At 36.5% G+C, this 15,536-nt stretch overlaps 2 long non-coding RNA genes across 4 annotated transcripts; both read left to right on the forward strand.

Moving 5' to 3' along the window:
* The first annotated feature begins 2,777 nt into the window (after positions 1 to 2,777).
* Positions 2,778 to 3,816, forward strand: LOC122569708. Of its 3 annotated transcripts, none has more exons than XR_006317560.1 (5): positions 2,778 to 2,931; positions 2,998 to 3,243; positions 3,344 to 3,435; positions 3,508 to 3,602; positions 3,677 to 3,816. It is a non-coding gene; the product is annotated as an uncharacterized LOC122569708 (long non-coding RNA). The 3 variants fall into 3 exon arrangements; XR_006317570.1 differs by having other exon boundaries at positions 2,998 to 3,142; positions 3,272 to 3,435; XR_006317549.1 differs by having other exon boundaries at positions 2,998 to 3,435.
* A 194-nt stretch (positions 3,817 to 4,010) lies between these two features.
* On the forward strand, positions 4,011 to 6,155 carry LOC122565931. The gene is made up of 3 exons (XR_006316326.1): positions 4,011 to 4,153; positions 5,473 to 5,721; positions 5,798 to 6,155. It is a non-coding gene; the product is annotated as an uncharacterized LOC122565931 (long non-coding RNA).
* Positions 6,156 to 15,536: the final 9,381 nt, after the last annotated feature.

Here is a 15,536-nt window from a genome sequence, read left to right on the forward strand (position 1 = left end):
GGAAACTATATAACAATCTCCATTAAAAGTATGTGTTCTTTTTTTAACTCTTTCTTTAGCTCTTAATTAATCTCTCAGATTACTTGGCGTTTTATATATTAAATCTGTAACCTTTTGTAACATCTCAGACTTGAGTTACCGTAGCTAAAACAGGATATGGAGATGTTTAATATTTTTGGCTGCTCTTCAAGCCTGTGAAGTCTTATCGAAATAGGTGGCAGACCATTTACGACCATTTCTTGTTAATTCTTTCACTAAAATAAAAAACTGTAATCAATAGCAATTGATTGCCTCATCTCCAAGAAGAAATATTTTATATAGGATTAATTAGCAATCTAAATTAAAAGCAGAACATAAAGAACTACTTTGAAACTGACTCTAAAACATTCGTTATCAAACACCTAATCTATAAAAGACGTAACAAGAGTACGGCAAGTCTGTATTAATGAAGTGGCACTCAGTCTATAGCATCGTTTCCGGCCTTCCTCACCTCTTAACTCTTCTGCCATTCGTCGTCCATTAGGTATTTAGTCTGGCATAATAAGCGATCGTCCCAGGGGATCGGGTAATCAGCGGGGAATCAATTTGTCGACGGAAAACCGGCGAGATTGACGAGCGAGATAATCATGGATCAGGAGTCGAGGAATATCTGAGCAAGTTGCGGCGAACATTTCGGACGTCTGCTCGATGATTCGATAATAATGAATTTATAATTCGTCCTCTTGATTATCTGGTCTCTCGGATCGTAGCTGCGATAGCTGAGCAAATTCCACTCCTGACTCATCACTGGACTAAGGATTTTTATGGATATTTATATTATTGAGAATATATTTCTGAGCAGAAAATTGTTTTATCTACCAAGTATTAGAGGAAGCGTTATACCTACGATATACTATACATTTTTGCATTTTGTACAATTTTGCACTTTCAAATTTTCTATAAATGCATAAAAATTCACTAATACTTTTCCTTTATGCTAAAAATTGTTTCAAGTCGTTGCAAGCTGTTTATTCGATTCAAACGAGGAAGATGAGATTAAAATATAAAAAATTCGGGGATCGCAGCAGAGTTGAAGTTGTGGCGGTCGGTGAGCTCCTTAGTTACGTGGGCGCTAAGGTGCAATATATCACCAGGTCCGTATTCACCAGGCAAATCGACTTTTATTGCTTTATAGCTGTTGTAAGCCGGCCACGGCGCGGCGCACGTGTAATCTGAATGTAAGGAGCTCGTTATTACCGCGGGACCATTCACGACGCGACTTCTTAACGATGGACAGCACGTCGTAATGGCCGGTTCGAGTCTGACCGCAGGATTAACTGTCGCAAGCTGACGACGTTATCGTCCCTTCTTTTCTCTTTTCTTCTTAGTTTTCATTCTTTTATTTCGTCGTCGTTGTTATTCACCGTGTTCCACGGTTGTGGAGAAACAACCAGAACGACGTGTAAATGGACTCGTGCAGGGATTGATACGCGTTGAATTTAATTATGAGACAGATAGAGACCAGGTGGTGGTGATTATGTCGTAGGTAAACTTTATTTCTCAATAAATAAACAGATCACTTTTTTTAGATCTATGCGTACCATTCCATGCCATAATCAATCGATCATTATTGTACTTAATGTTTGGGACTTTGTTCAAACTGAAATACTCCCGCTCAAACTCTTAGGTTTTGAAATTTGCATTAGAATTTTCAAGAATTATAGAATTCGTAATAATTATTTTATTTTCATACTCTATACGACAGGAAAGTATACTATTATACTATATTCAACAACTTTATATTAAAAATGCGTAGTATTTAAAATGTATATATTAAATGTATTTTTTCAAAAATAGATGTCCTAACAGCAGGAGTCTGTTTAAATCAAAATTTTAAATCGTCATTTTGCTAATTATACGCTACTTTACAATAGTGATTTATGGATAAAAGTGTACGTAATACTTTTATTAAACGCAAGAACCGTATCAACGAGATAATGTTAAGGCGCTAGGAAAAAACAAGCAGCGCCCATCGCAACGAGAGTCGCCCAATGCCTTTACATTCTTTCGTTCACTCGTGCGTTTCTTTCTACGCTGTGTCTGTGGCGAGCTGTCAACGTTCGACCGCTCAATCCGCGTGATTAACTTTCGACAGACCCTGTCGAGGACAATTTTCCACGATCGCAAGTTCATTTAGCAGCACCCTCCTCTGGTACGCGTATCACGAACAAACACGAACGCAGAAGGATCGAGTGTAGCACGAATGGCGTGTTTTCCTTATTGGCTGATTGAATAATACATGGAACCGAATGGTATTAGAGCGACGGTGCGCGACACGCGATGCCCATGACGCCTGTCATGTCGTGCAGGTCATGTGTCATGGTTTTGACGAGTTGTTTAGCCCAGCCGATTTATCGATCAGGATGGAGCTCTCCGCGTACGATCTGCTCTCCTGTATTTCTCTTTCGCTGTACTCCAATGATTAATAATACCGGTCGAGATAAGAGGCAGATTGGATTTATGGGAAATTATCTTGACCTATGAATTATATTTCATGGGAATATTATAGGTTTTCAGACTGTTCGTCGAAATCGAATTATATCTTTTTAGGTTCATTGTTTCTTTTATGAATTATTAGATATTGAGATAGATTAAAAGAAGGTTTATCTAACGAAGGAAACGAACATTGAAAGTGATTATCGAATATCTGAGAATATCGAATATCGAATATCGAATATCGTTCATCGAACAGTAGTCAGTGTCTCGTGTAGTGGTATATTCGAGATGAGGATCCTGAAATTGAATTTGTTGTAAATATAATTGAAGATTTCGTTAATGGATACAAACAGAGATTAAGAATCAGCCAAGTATCTTAGTTAATAATCTGTACAGTGAATATATGTTAAGATGGCTATAAGAAAATACCCAAGTGATTTAACCTCTTAATTTATGGTATGGAGCATAATAAGATTTTTTCATGTATTATGAATCAATGTGTAAATTTCGACGGAATTCTAGGAAATAGAGAAGTGAAAAGCAAAAATAGTCTTTATTATCTATTCGAGATTCACTTTCAACGCTCTGTCGTGGTATCAGTTTTACTTAATTATTCGAATGTTCCAATGGTGTCATCTCCATCTACATAACTGTGCTTCTTGACGCGGTACGAATCAATTTGTAAATTTCGTGTAAATTCTGTTGAGGTTTTATCTCGGAATAGAAAGAGGCAATGAATGAATGAATGTATAATAGAAATATATTTAAGTAAGTTTAAGAATATGTTATTAAATAGGTTTTGGAGTTTGATATTTGTTGATTCACACACATTTAGTTGTTACGTTCTGTATTTCACCACCATATACAGCCATACGAACACACCAGATACACTCAGATGTTTAACACGTGGCCGACGCCAAAGACAAAGGAGCGTCGTTAGAAGTCGTACCAACTTAGCATGTAGGAACTAGTGATCATACCAACTTAATATTTTCCTCAACAGTATAAGTATTAAGTGTCTTTCTTTTACAGGCCCGTCTTTTACAACGATGCATCTTTATACAAACATGAAACCTAATCTGTCGAACGTTGTGATATTTATTTTGATAGAACAAAATGGATCATAGGTAATTCGATAAGATAATATAAAACGGAAAATGTGCATCCATTATTTCCTTATAAAACGAAAGAAACTTTCCAGACGACTTAATACCATGTGTATGCTAGTCCAGAACCGCACGCTAGCAGCGTTACTTTACAAAAGAGCTCCAAAGCCATGGGCCTATGGGTATTTATATGTCGGAGATGAAAGAACATCGAGGCTTTTCCTTTGGAATTTTTGGGAAAATCCCCAATACTTTAATCTAGATTTTTTATTATAACTGTACTTAAATAATAAAATTTAGAAGTAGTTGTTTATGATTTAATTCGATTATGTTTTCCCCAGATTTATGACGCTAGGCTTGGGCTCGAAGTGACACATCTGGTCGCTAAACGTAGCTACGATCACGTGATGCACGTTTTTACCTAACAGAGGTATAGAGTAGTTGTATAATGTTGTTCTCCTTAAAAATATAGTTGACCCAAAGGGTACAGAGAGGTACAGAGAAGAGTACATAAGTGCAGCGCCACTTGGACTGAGGACCAGTATACTGAGTTCTACTTGTACTGTGGACAAGTAAGTTCAGTTTGACTTTTGTCATTAGCATCTGGAGGACCTAATCGCCATGGCTAATTGTCAAATTCTGTAATAACCATATTTGTACCGTTAAGTATCATCTATATTGTATAACAACAATGGCTAATCCAAATGAAGGTTCGTTAAACGCCCCTAACCTCAATGATAACTCGACATATATAATTACGAAAAATTTGCTTGTATGTACCCCGTTGCACCATCTGTGCAAAGCGAGTTCCTAAAAAAAGCTACGAGGCTGACAGGTCCTTCAAGTTCATTGAGGCTTCGAGAACTAAGAAAACTAAACACTAGAGAAGATGTAGAGTTTTGCTAGAAGTGAGAATTACTTCAACAAATTCAAAAGAATATATAAACAAAGACTAATAAAAAGAAGAGATCTTGTCAATACTAAAAAATCCACTAACACCTTCAATCCCCGTATCAACGTATGATTCTCAGTTTGAGGTGAAACTTGTGACCATAGTTTTCGTACGAATGTCTGGCCGGTTCATCGCAAATTTACAACCAACAGAACAAGGAAGATGATGTCTTGACACGGAACAAGTTGGCCGCGGCATAAATCACAATGAAACGCACGGCTCATTATACTTGCAGGCACTCGTGTAATTGCTACGGGCGTGTCCACGTGTATTTACTCGCACAGATCCGACGTTTCGGCGCTCGCCAACTCGCGCGACCGACTTGTCTGCATCGTCTGTCTTTTTCTCCCCAGACAACAACGTCGTGTCCAATTCAGTGCTTTTCGTAGAGCGGAAATACCCGGCCGGATATAGGCGTGACGCGTACCCTGTCCTTAAATACAGCCCCGAGCTACACCTATTTATTTGTAACAATTGTACTCGCCGCGACGATCATGTTGTTCCTAAGTATCTGTTAAGATCATCAACAATCCTTGAACAGAGTTTGAAGTGTTCAATATTAAAATTGTTCAATATGCGGAGGGTGAGAATGTTTGCATATAGCATAATGAGTGCCTCGTAGCTTGATGAATACTTTTAATACTTTTAAGTATGCCATTTCTGTAGTATGAAGTTTACGACTATGGAATTTAGCATTTTTTTTATTATTTAATTTGTACTTTACAATTTGTCTAGCTGGACATTTGATAAATTTTTCTAATTTAATTGCTAAATAACATGTGGATGGCTACCCCCAGCGGAATACCATCTTCGAGTTTGACTATTTTATTAGATTATGCGAAAAGTTTCTTTAATTTTATGAGGAAATAATAGACACACAACGTTTTTTGGTTTATATTATTTTGTCGAATTACGTACGATCCATTTTGTTCTGTTCAGATAAACACCACGACATTTCACAGATTTGGTTTCACGTTTGTACAAAGGTGCACTGTTGTACAAAACACGTTTGCGAAAGAAAGACACATTTTGGACGACCTAATATTTCTTTAATGAGGTTTAGCAAGATACAACAGAAAACGAAGAAGCTAGAGTACATTTTGTATGTTTTGAAAAGAATGAGAAAAATTGGCAAGGCCTTTTTTATTTATAAATCCAGCAATTACTTGAAACTATCCAAAGGGAAAGGTATACTTATTTATACAATGAGACAGTGATTCCGCTGTTGCTTGGATTTCCTGACCATGACCTTTACTCTAATTAGCCCAGACGTAAATAAAACTCGCGATCATGGTTTCTGTTGCGGTTTTCACCAACGATATTTACGATCCTGTGGAGAAATAGAGTATCAGAACGAAATGCAAACAAAAGAGGGTGAAACGAATCCTCGAGCTACCTGCGGTGAAAACTGACCCGGCATCGAGGTTTGCCTTCATACAAATTACTCTCTAAAGTAACTGCTACTAATTTTTCATTCATACACTTTCTAACTGTTTGAAATCGATCCATTTGTTGAATCCACATACAATATGAATTCTGAAATATATCTGTTCTTGTTTATAGTAAATAAAATTTCATTTTTATGAACTCATTAGGGAACAGAGACTTTATATATTGTAACTAGAATTATACCTAATAATTCACTAATTTTCCCCAATACGTATTGTCTTTCATTCACATAACAGAATTTGAAAAGGCTGCTGCTTAAATGCTAATGAATGCCAATAAATATTCAATTACAATTAGACTAAATCACTTTTTGGAAGCTGCTCAATTCATAGTCAGTTAACATTCGTAGCAATAAACGTAGACCATAAAACTCTTCAGTATAAAACTTGTACTTTAGTTTTTCTTTTCTAACTACAACTTACAAAACGTAACGTGTTCTCAGTGCTACACGTCGAAGTAAGCATTGACTAAAATTTCGTTTCTATAAACAGAATTCAGAGAAATGGAGTTTTATTGCAATCCCGATTCACGTTGCATAATATTTAAACAGTTGTCAAAAGACAAAGTAACCGTATTGTTTCGATGGTTCCCAATAAATTAGGGTCAAGTTACGTCCATCCTGCAGGTTTACTACCCTCATGAAACTGAAATTGGTGGGATCAGTTACAAAACAATGGAAGGTGAATTGTATCCAGGGCAAATTGCCCACTGAGAAAGAAGAACGGCCACCCGCAGTCTTTTACACCGAAGTTCCACAATTTTCACGCTTTTTCTTCATTTTTTCGCTTCCCCTTTCATCCGCGTCTTGTGCAAATGAAGCGTCACGAGGGTTAAATGGCGGTCAGAGTTTAACTGATACTCTGTCCATTGGATTCGTTATGGATCGTTACTCAATGTTCACAAGAGACAAGTGGACTTTCGAGGCTGTTCGAACTTGAATTTCTTAAAACTTAACACACTGGCTGCTATTGGCGCGTACGTTGGTCGATGTATTTTCTGCCTGGAAAGTGAGAGCTGGGTCAATTCTGACCGATATAGATTTCTGATATTTATAATTAGACTGCGGATTTTTATACAAATTCATATTTCTGCGAATATAACTAAGGAAATGAAATCTAATTGGAGGCTTGCCTTGTTCGTTGAATATTGCAACGAGTGCTATACTTTGGACATTTTCTTTATTTTTCTGTATTATATGCATTATGTGCATTTTTACTGTTTTAAATTTGCTGCTTTAAATAAATGCACAAACGCAGACGTTTAGGCTGCGGAATCTACTTATTGTTATTCTACCAAACTAATTCAATGATTTTATTTTTTAAGTAAATTTATTTATTAGAAAATCCCAACACGTAAATATAGGTTCTATTAAAAATTATATAACAATTTTATTCCTTTTAGCGGCACGTGAGCTACAGGACAATTCAAATCATGCTGTTGTTTTGCCTCGGAGTAGCAATATCGTTATTAATAAATAAACTCCGGGTGAAACAATGTCGCCGCTACGTGCAACCATCGAAGGAAGACGAATTTGAGTTTTCCGACTCTCCTCCGACCTGTATAAATAAGCGGACGCAACCGAAAAGAGTACAGCTATCTAAAAGAGTCAGTATCTATCGAGTATCTACAAGTATCTACCGAGTATCGAACAGTTATTAACCAGTTATCAATTAATCGCTCGACCAACGAGTTATCAGCGATTATATTTAGCGATTATACACTGTCTTGAAGAATCCTTCTGTAATTATTTATTTAACATTTTAAATGTATTTGACGGTTTCAATAACGAGCAATCTCGTCTAATGAATCTCACGATCAACCATCCTGTACACAAGTCCTCTACACCATCATAGAAATAAATGTATGGAGGTTGGCAAGGGGGAGGGGGTCTAAAAGCCTTTCGAGTTAATTCTTCGATATATCAAAATAAAAAATTCGACACTTTCAGCCTTCGCTGGCTGAGGGTTAACGGTTAAGTAACGCTACTGACTCAACTATTCAATTTGTATTTCGATAGCAGCGAATACGTAATGTGTTACTGGCACCGGATCGACGATTTGTTATGCAATTTGTTGCGCGTATTTTTATTCAATGTACCTAAAGATTATTACAAAGTTGTACTGATTAGGAATTTCGAAATCGTATTTCCACGCCTTAGCTATGTAAAGAGTGGCTGTTTTCTATTAAATTCCTCCGCTACGGGAAACATAGAAATATTTCAATTAGAAATATTTCATAACGTGGAGGATTTACAGCGCATAGCTTTGCTAATTCAATAGGATAGAAATAACGCAATCTACGATATTGATTTTAATAAGTAGGATATTTGAGATTCTATTCAACATTCAAATTTCTTCTTTACTTTATTAACATATCATTTATTCTCATTTTACTAAACAATTACAATTTAACAATTTTATGTCATTAAATAGAAAAATAACACGTTGACGAAGTAACGGATTTTATATATTTTATGTAGAGGACGTTGATCGGTGAGGTTTAATGACGAGATTGCTCGTTGCTGTTGTGACCGTCGAATATATTTAAAATAATAAATAAATATAAATATTCGCTGAGTCGCTCGTACAGTGTATAAATCGCAAAGTAAAATTGCTAATTAATACTCAATAAATGCTCGCTAGATACTCGTCGATAACTCGGTAGATAACCCGTGATAATACTTAGATAGCTCGTTGATACTGGTAGATACAAAACTCTTTTCGATTGCGTCGGTTTATTTATACTGGTCGGGGGAAAGTCGGAAAATTCAAACTCGTCTTCGTTCGAAGGTTGTGCGCAGCGGCGACGTTGTTTTTCCCAGAGTTTATTTATTCTTACATTACTTGTATCCCAGCGATCTTGATACTCCGAGGCAAAACAACAGCATGATTTGAATTGTCCTCTAACTCATGTGCCGCTACACTTGCATGCAGCGTTAAAGTGTTGTCGCTTTTTTCAATGAGACATACATATTACACATTAAACAGATTATGTTATATCTAGTATTAAGAAAAGATGTATATGAATATATCTATAAGATGATAAGAGTACAAGAGTTAGTATAAAAAAGAATATCTATGAAAGAATAGAACTGTTTAAATATTTTATGCTGCAATTCATTCCTTAGATTTTTATTGTAATATTAAAAATATTACAAATTGTAAATGTATGTAGTTAAACACTTTAGAATCTTGGCATTATCAGTCACCAGCAATGCTCATGCTTTAATAGGCACCAATATAATAAAGTTTTGTTCTTAGTTTTTTTAAATTTTCATTTTACCTTAATTTAGGCTACCTATATTTTATTTAGTTGATTGGAAACGAACTTCTAAAATGTTGATGAACATTCAGAAACTCTGGTGTTATTATTACAATCACAAAGATTTATCCTTAGTGTTTCAGCGTTTTACTTATCTTCTGTATTTTCCATCTTATTTTTATTATGAACGGTTTTCTTATGCGTTAACGTTAGATTTATTAAATTTTATTCTTATTGTCAGTCCTCCAATCTTATTCTACTCTTCCTCGTTTTTCATTTCGCTATGATTGGAGACAAATTTCCAAACCCTCAGGAAGTATCTAGGATTGGCAACTAGGTGATTGCGGAATTTGTCAGTAGGTAGTTATAGCACATTCTTTTGTTTTGTTAAATAAATATCTTTATGGTTGACCGACGTGAGGCAGATTATTTTAAATCGCAGGTAGATTTTTACTTTAGCAGCTGCGACTAAGGTTTGCCGTCTATTTTCCATCTTTGAACTAAAATTTTATTATTAGACTCAAATTAAATTTAAGATAACGTTACACCACGTTCTTGATTGAAGACTACAATTTTCTTTAACATTGAAACCATTTTCTAAAATATAACATTTCTGCGAAAAACATTAAGATACATGGTATATGAAGAGATAGATATAATATAAACTGCTATCCATATATTGGTGCTATCCACATTCTTTTGTTTTGTCACCGTGTTCAAAGCATCTAACTTATATTGTTTTCTTGATGTTTGGACTTCCAGCTTTAATTCAGTAAAAAATTGCATCGATTAGTTATTTAGTTTCGTTTTTATTTCAATTTAGAAATGGAAGAAAAAGACGCGCATTTCAGACACATTTTATTGTATTATTTCCGAAAAGGCAAGAACGCATCGCAAGCACACAAGAAGTTATGTGCCGTATATGGGAATGAAGCCTTGGAAGAAAGGCAGTGTCAAAATTGGTTTGCCAAATTTCGTTCTGGTGATTTTTCACTGAAGAATGCTCAACGATCTAGTCGTCCAGTTGAAGTTAATGAGACCCATATCAAGGTCATTGTCGATTCAGATCGTCATAGCACAACGCGTGAGATTGCAGAGAAGCTCGATGTATCGCGTACATGCATTGAAAAAAAATTAAAACAGCTTGGCTGTGTCAAGAAACTCGATTTATGGGTCCCTCATCAGCTTAAGGAAATTCCTTTGACGCAACGCATTAGCATCTGCGATTCGCTTCTGAAACGCAACGAAATTGATCCATTTCTGAAACGACTGATTACTGGCGACCAAAAGTGGATAGTTTGTAAGAACGTTAATCGGAAAAGATCGTGAGTGATGCAAGGTGAACCAGTCCAGACGACACCAAAAGCTGAGATTCACCAAAAAAAGATTATGCCGTCANGTTTGGTGGGATTATAAATGAATTCTGTACTTTGAACCTTTACCAAGAAACCGAACGATTAATTCAAACGTGTACGTTCAACAACTCGCCAAACTGAGCGATGCAGTTGAAGAAAAGCGGCCAGAATTGGCAAATCGTAAAGGTGTTGTTTCCAGCATGATAATGCAAAGCGCTACACATCTTTGGTCAGTCGCCAAAAATTATTGGAACTTTGGTTGGGATGTGTTGTCACATCCACCATATAGCCCAGACCTTGCGCCTTCAGATTACCATTTATTTCGTCCCATGCAGAGCTTCTTAAATGGTAAAATTTCTAATGACGTTGATGATATAAAATCACATTTAACGCAGTTTTTTGTTAACAAAAATCAGAAGTTTCATGAACATGGAATTATGACGCTGCCTGAAATATGGCAAAAGGTCGTCGACAAAAACGGACAATACCTAATTGAATAAAGTTATATTTCCAAGCAAAAATTTTGAATTTTCCTTCTTATTTAAAATACGCAATCACGTAGTTTCCAAGTAGTCACGGTTATAAAACATTATCCCTATTATCTTTCACCTCTATTCCATCTATTTAATCAAAAACGAATTCACAAAACTTGGCCGGGCATTCACAAACACTTATCCACTCATGTGTCACCGGATAGCAAGTCTGCGAGACCCGAACAGGCGGAAACACTGCCACGAATCGGTTTCTCGGGACATTCCGCGAGTGTCACGACACCCGTAGAAAAATCAGAAATTACGAGGTTATCCGATGCGCGGAATGGTACTGGGAACCCACACATGCCACGGCGACAGAGCCTCGTGCACCGCACCCACACGGACGCTAGTGAGGCCCGCGACGAGCACCCACACCAAAGTACGGGGCGCGCGAGTTCACATGCTGGTTTCCACACGCATAATCACCTGTCTCGTCCATCATAAGCAGCGTACCTGGCCAGATGTAATGCGCCGCAGGCCCACGCAAAACCCGTCCGACATCGCAACGTTTCAACACACGCCCACGATCGGTCGGCTCGCTTTCAAAATGTCGTAAGTCAAATTGCCCCGGCCGCGCACCGTTTCATCATCCGGATCCGGGCCATGGCTCGTGTACGAGCTCGCGTGTATATGCAACGAACGATGAGTTCGTCGTGTCGATCGATGCGCGTTTTCGATGAAAAATGGTACCTTCCAGGCGAGATTGGTGTTGATGTTACCGTTGTTGGCCAGGTTTTCGGCGCTGAAAGTTTGCTACGAGAGATAGGGCGGAGTGAAGGGAATTGCAGGGTGGTTTGGTTAATTTGACGATGGTTAAGCTTCGTACAGTGACACTTATTCACTTTTTGGATGCGACGATGTCAGAGAAATTGGAAAATTAGCGACAGAGTGTATACCAGCGAGCTTCTTATCTTTCCACCTGCGATCTTTTTTGGCCTTATCGATAATTAATCTCACTAATTGTCATTAATTTTTACATCCGATGGGGTAATGATATGCACAAAATCAGAAGATAGGAAGCAGAGCCACATTTTTATGGTTTCACGTCAGTTTTGAACATAATTGTGTTCGATATTTTAGACACGTTTGAGAATATTTTTCTAACAAAATTTTAAAATATAATGTTTTATACGTACAATAATAATATTTACGTATAATATAATTAGAAATATATAGAAAAATACAATCTTTCAGTTTTATTTGCGCATAGTAAATAACGCAGCGTTTGAGTCACGTTACTACGTGTATTGGCTACCTGAGGTGGAAAATTGTCTTACTTGTTTTCATGTTTTTACCTGAGATCGCCCTTCACTGCAATAAATAAATTTATCACTTCACAGCAAGCGTTCGTTTTATCATTTTTAGTTGAGATTTCCAGGTGTATATATCGCAGCGTTATATTCAAAGAGAGAGTGCGTTTAAGAAAATGGAAACTAGAAGCTTCGATAAGATATATTTGCAGAGTATAATAAAGGTGGATCATTGGTTTAAAACTTGCAACCAACGATCAAGATTTGCACGCATTGTTTTATAATTTACGGAAAGTAAAAGTGGATCTCCGATCAAGTGCCGCGACAGTGATAAAAGAAGTGGAAATATTTTGGGACAAAGTAATATATCTCTGTAAGAAGAAACGTACGACAAAATCAATAGCAATGTATCAAAGCTAGCGACAATTGCAATGGAGTTATAAACGTGGAAATGAATTACAAAAAGGAGGAGAAAAGGAATTCGTTGACTCGCTAGACGATCTTCTTGATATCCTTCGTAATGATATGTTGGGCATGATAAAACTTGATGAAGATAATCTGCTTCTTTTAAATGAAAGGAAAAAGTGCAGAATAGGATCAACGACTGGAGCAGAGAGAAATTTCATGAAAAAGGAGCACCGAACAGCAATTCTGCAAGAAGTGGAAGATCCTCGCAAACGACGATTTGATGCAATGTAGAAAATACAAGAAATATATTTAAAAAATTTTATATATATTTTTATTTCTGAACTTGTTTTAATATATTTGTAGATTATAAATTAATTTTTTTTCGTATATTGTAAAATAAACACAATTATAATCAACTTCATTTACCGGCGAACTAGAAAATTCCTCAGTCGAAGGTTTTATCGAAGATGAGCATGTTCTTTTTAACAAACTAGAACCGAGTAATCCAGAAAAGTCAAAGAGAAACAGCAAGCAATTAACGTGAAACTCGTCGTCACTTTAGATAAATGTATAATAAATAAGATAAGTGATCAGGATGCAGTTTGAATCTTAATTGCTGCTGCACAATTTAGATAACCAAATAATTAATTCACGATTCATTAATTCATTAATTTCGTGCAGGACGCGAAAAACGAAACATTTTAAAAAATGCACTAAAAACGGTAACCGTTAATTGGAACAGGAAAATGTTATAATATTCAGCTGGGAAAATCGCATGTTCTTATTACCTCCGAAGAAAAGGAAAGCATTTCGGAGTTCCTGCAATAATGAAACGTAGTGACGAGGAACAAGCGATATTTTATATTTATTTTATTTTTTTTATATTTATTTATATTTTTTATATTTATAATTTTTATATTTTTTATATTTTTTATATTTTATATTTTTATATTTATTTTATTTTTTATATAGCTATATTTTAGTTATTAGAAACATAGGAATTAACAAATAAAATATAAACAATTTTTTGGATACAATGTCCACAAATATGGGACGATTTCAAGGTGTCCATTGTACATATTTAAATACATGGAATTAATATTTTGATGTACTTTGTTTATTATTTGAATATTTCTGTGATGTTAAATTTCATCCTCAGGTATTTAGTTCGTCGCTTATTACTATTCTGCAAAAGTTTGTGTATTAAATAAATAGTATTTATGTTCCGCTTATTAGAATAAGCGGAGTAGGATACGAAAGAAAACAATAAATTGAATAACATCGTTATAAACAAATATACAAATAAATATATTTTTATAATTGCATTTTGCTTTTTATTTTATTCCAAGATCATTTTGATTGACACCAGTATTGTTAGTTTACAACGTTTTTGTAATGCAAAGGGATGGATCACGCGGTGACAGTATCTTCTACGAATCGATTTCTGCGGCAACGAGATCGATTCTTGCTGGTTGTCACAGCGCCGAACGGGTTGGATCAGCTTCTTCGATTAGACTTCAAGCTCGTTAAAAAGAGACAACTTGCTGCAGTTTGCAATAAAGAATATTCCGTGAAAATCAAGCAGCAGAAGAGTAGCCATCTAGCATACCAGGTTTCAGAAGTAAGCAGTCGACTCCTTCGACAACTTAATCGATGAATCCGATCAGCTGGTAAGCGTAAAACTCAACTTGTATATGCATATACTCTTTCAGCAAAGCAAATACGTAAAATACGGGAAAAATAAGCGAACTCAAATATTTCCACAGATTTCACGATAACTGTGATAACCGACTGAGTTGTTGCTGGAATGACGGTTTCGCAATTAATTTTTCATCCATAGAACGGAGGAAGCATTTCGTTAAAATCGTCTTCTCGACGGGAAATTTATCTTCGTTCGGTTGGCTTCGCGATGAATCCTCGCGTACACAATGGCCACGGCTCGAGCATCGATTCGAGTTTCGATTTACCTTGGCGCACCTGCGAACGAAACCCCTGCTCTCGCGATGGAAATCACGCATGGATCCATCGCGGATCGTTAATGTCCGGCTGTCAAGCTGTCGCACGAGTCGCCTACGTCTTCCTTCGAAAGTTGAAACGTCGACTGACCGGCCGATTATCCCGTCGAAATTTGAAATCTCTGAACCGAGAGGTGCGTACAGCTTCTCTCTCTCTCTCTCTCTCTCTTTCTCTCTCTGTGGACACGTTCACGTGAAAGCGGAAAGCGGAAGTCACGGTGAATCGATTTCGTGGCAATATCCTTTTGGGACGAGAGAAAGAAGTTTAATTTAATCGCGAAGCGAAGTAATTTAAAAATTGTTGCGTTGATCGATGGTGTATGATAATGCGGCGTGTACAAGTAAGCGTAGAAAAACATAAGAAGTACGTGTCGTCGTGTAAATTATCATTTGAAAGATAAATTTCCACGAATGATAGCTCTTTTAAAGAAGTTTCAGCTCGTTAGTAGCGACGGGAGAAGATACGCGTTAAATAATTGGAAGCAATTACAGCTACATATGTATAATAAGCGTAATTTAAAAACAAGGTGAACGGCTATCAACGTGGAATGAGATTCGAAAAAATGGGAATGAAGGTGACCAATTAGTCCATGATCGATCCAGTGGTATAACGGAGAAGTAATTTGAAAAATTTGAATGGCAGGTGACGATTGGACCGATGGTTCTGCTGTGCTCGTTACGCATGGCCTAATGTGGAACAAGACAAGGAGGAGGGAATGGAATCGGTTCTTA

This window comes from Bombus pyrosoma, linkage group LG1 (genome assembly GCF_014825855.1).
Source record: "Bombus pyrosoma isolate SC7728 linkage group LG1, ASM1482585v1, whole genome shotgun sequence".
Lineage (NCBI taxonomy): Eukaryota > Metazoa > Arthropoda > Insecta > Hymenoptera > Apidae > Bombus > Bombus pyrosoma.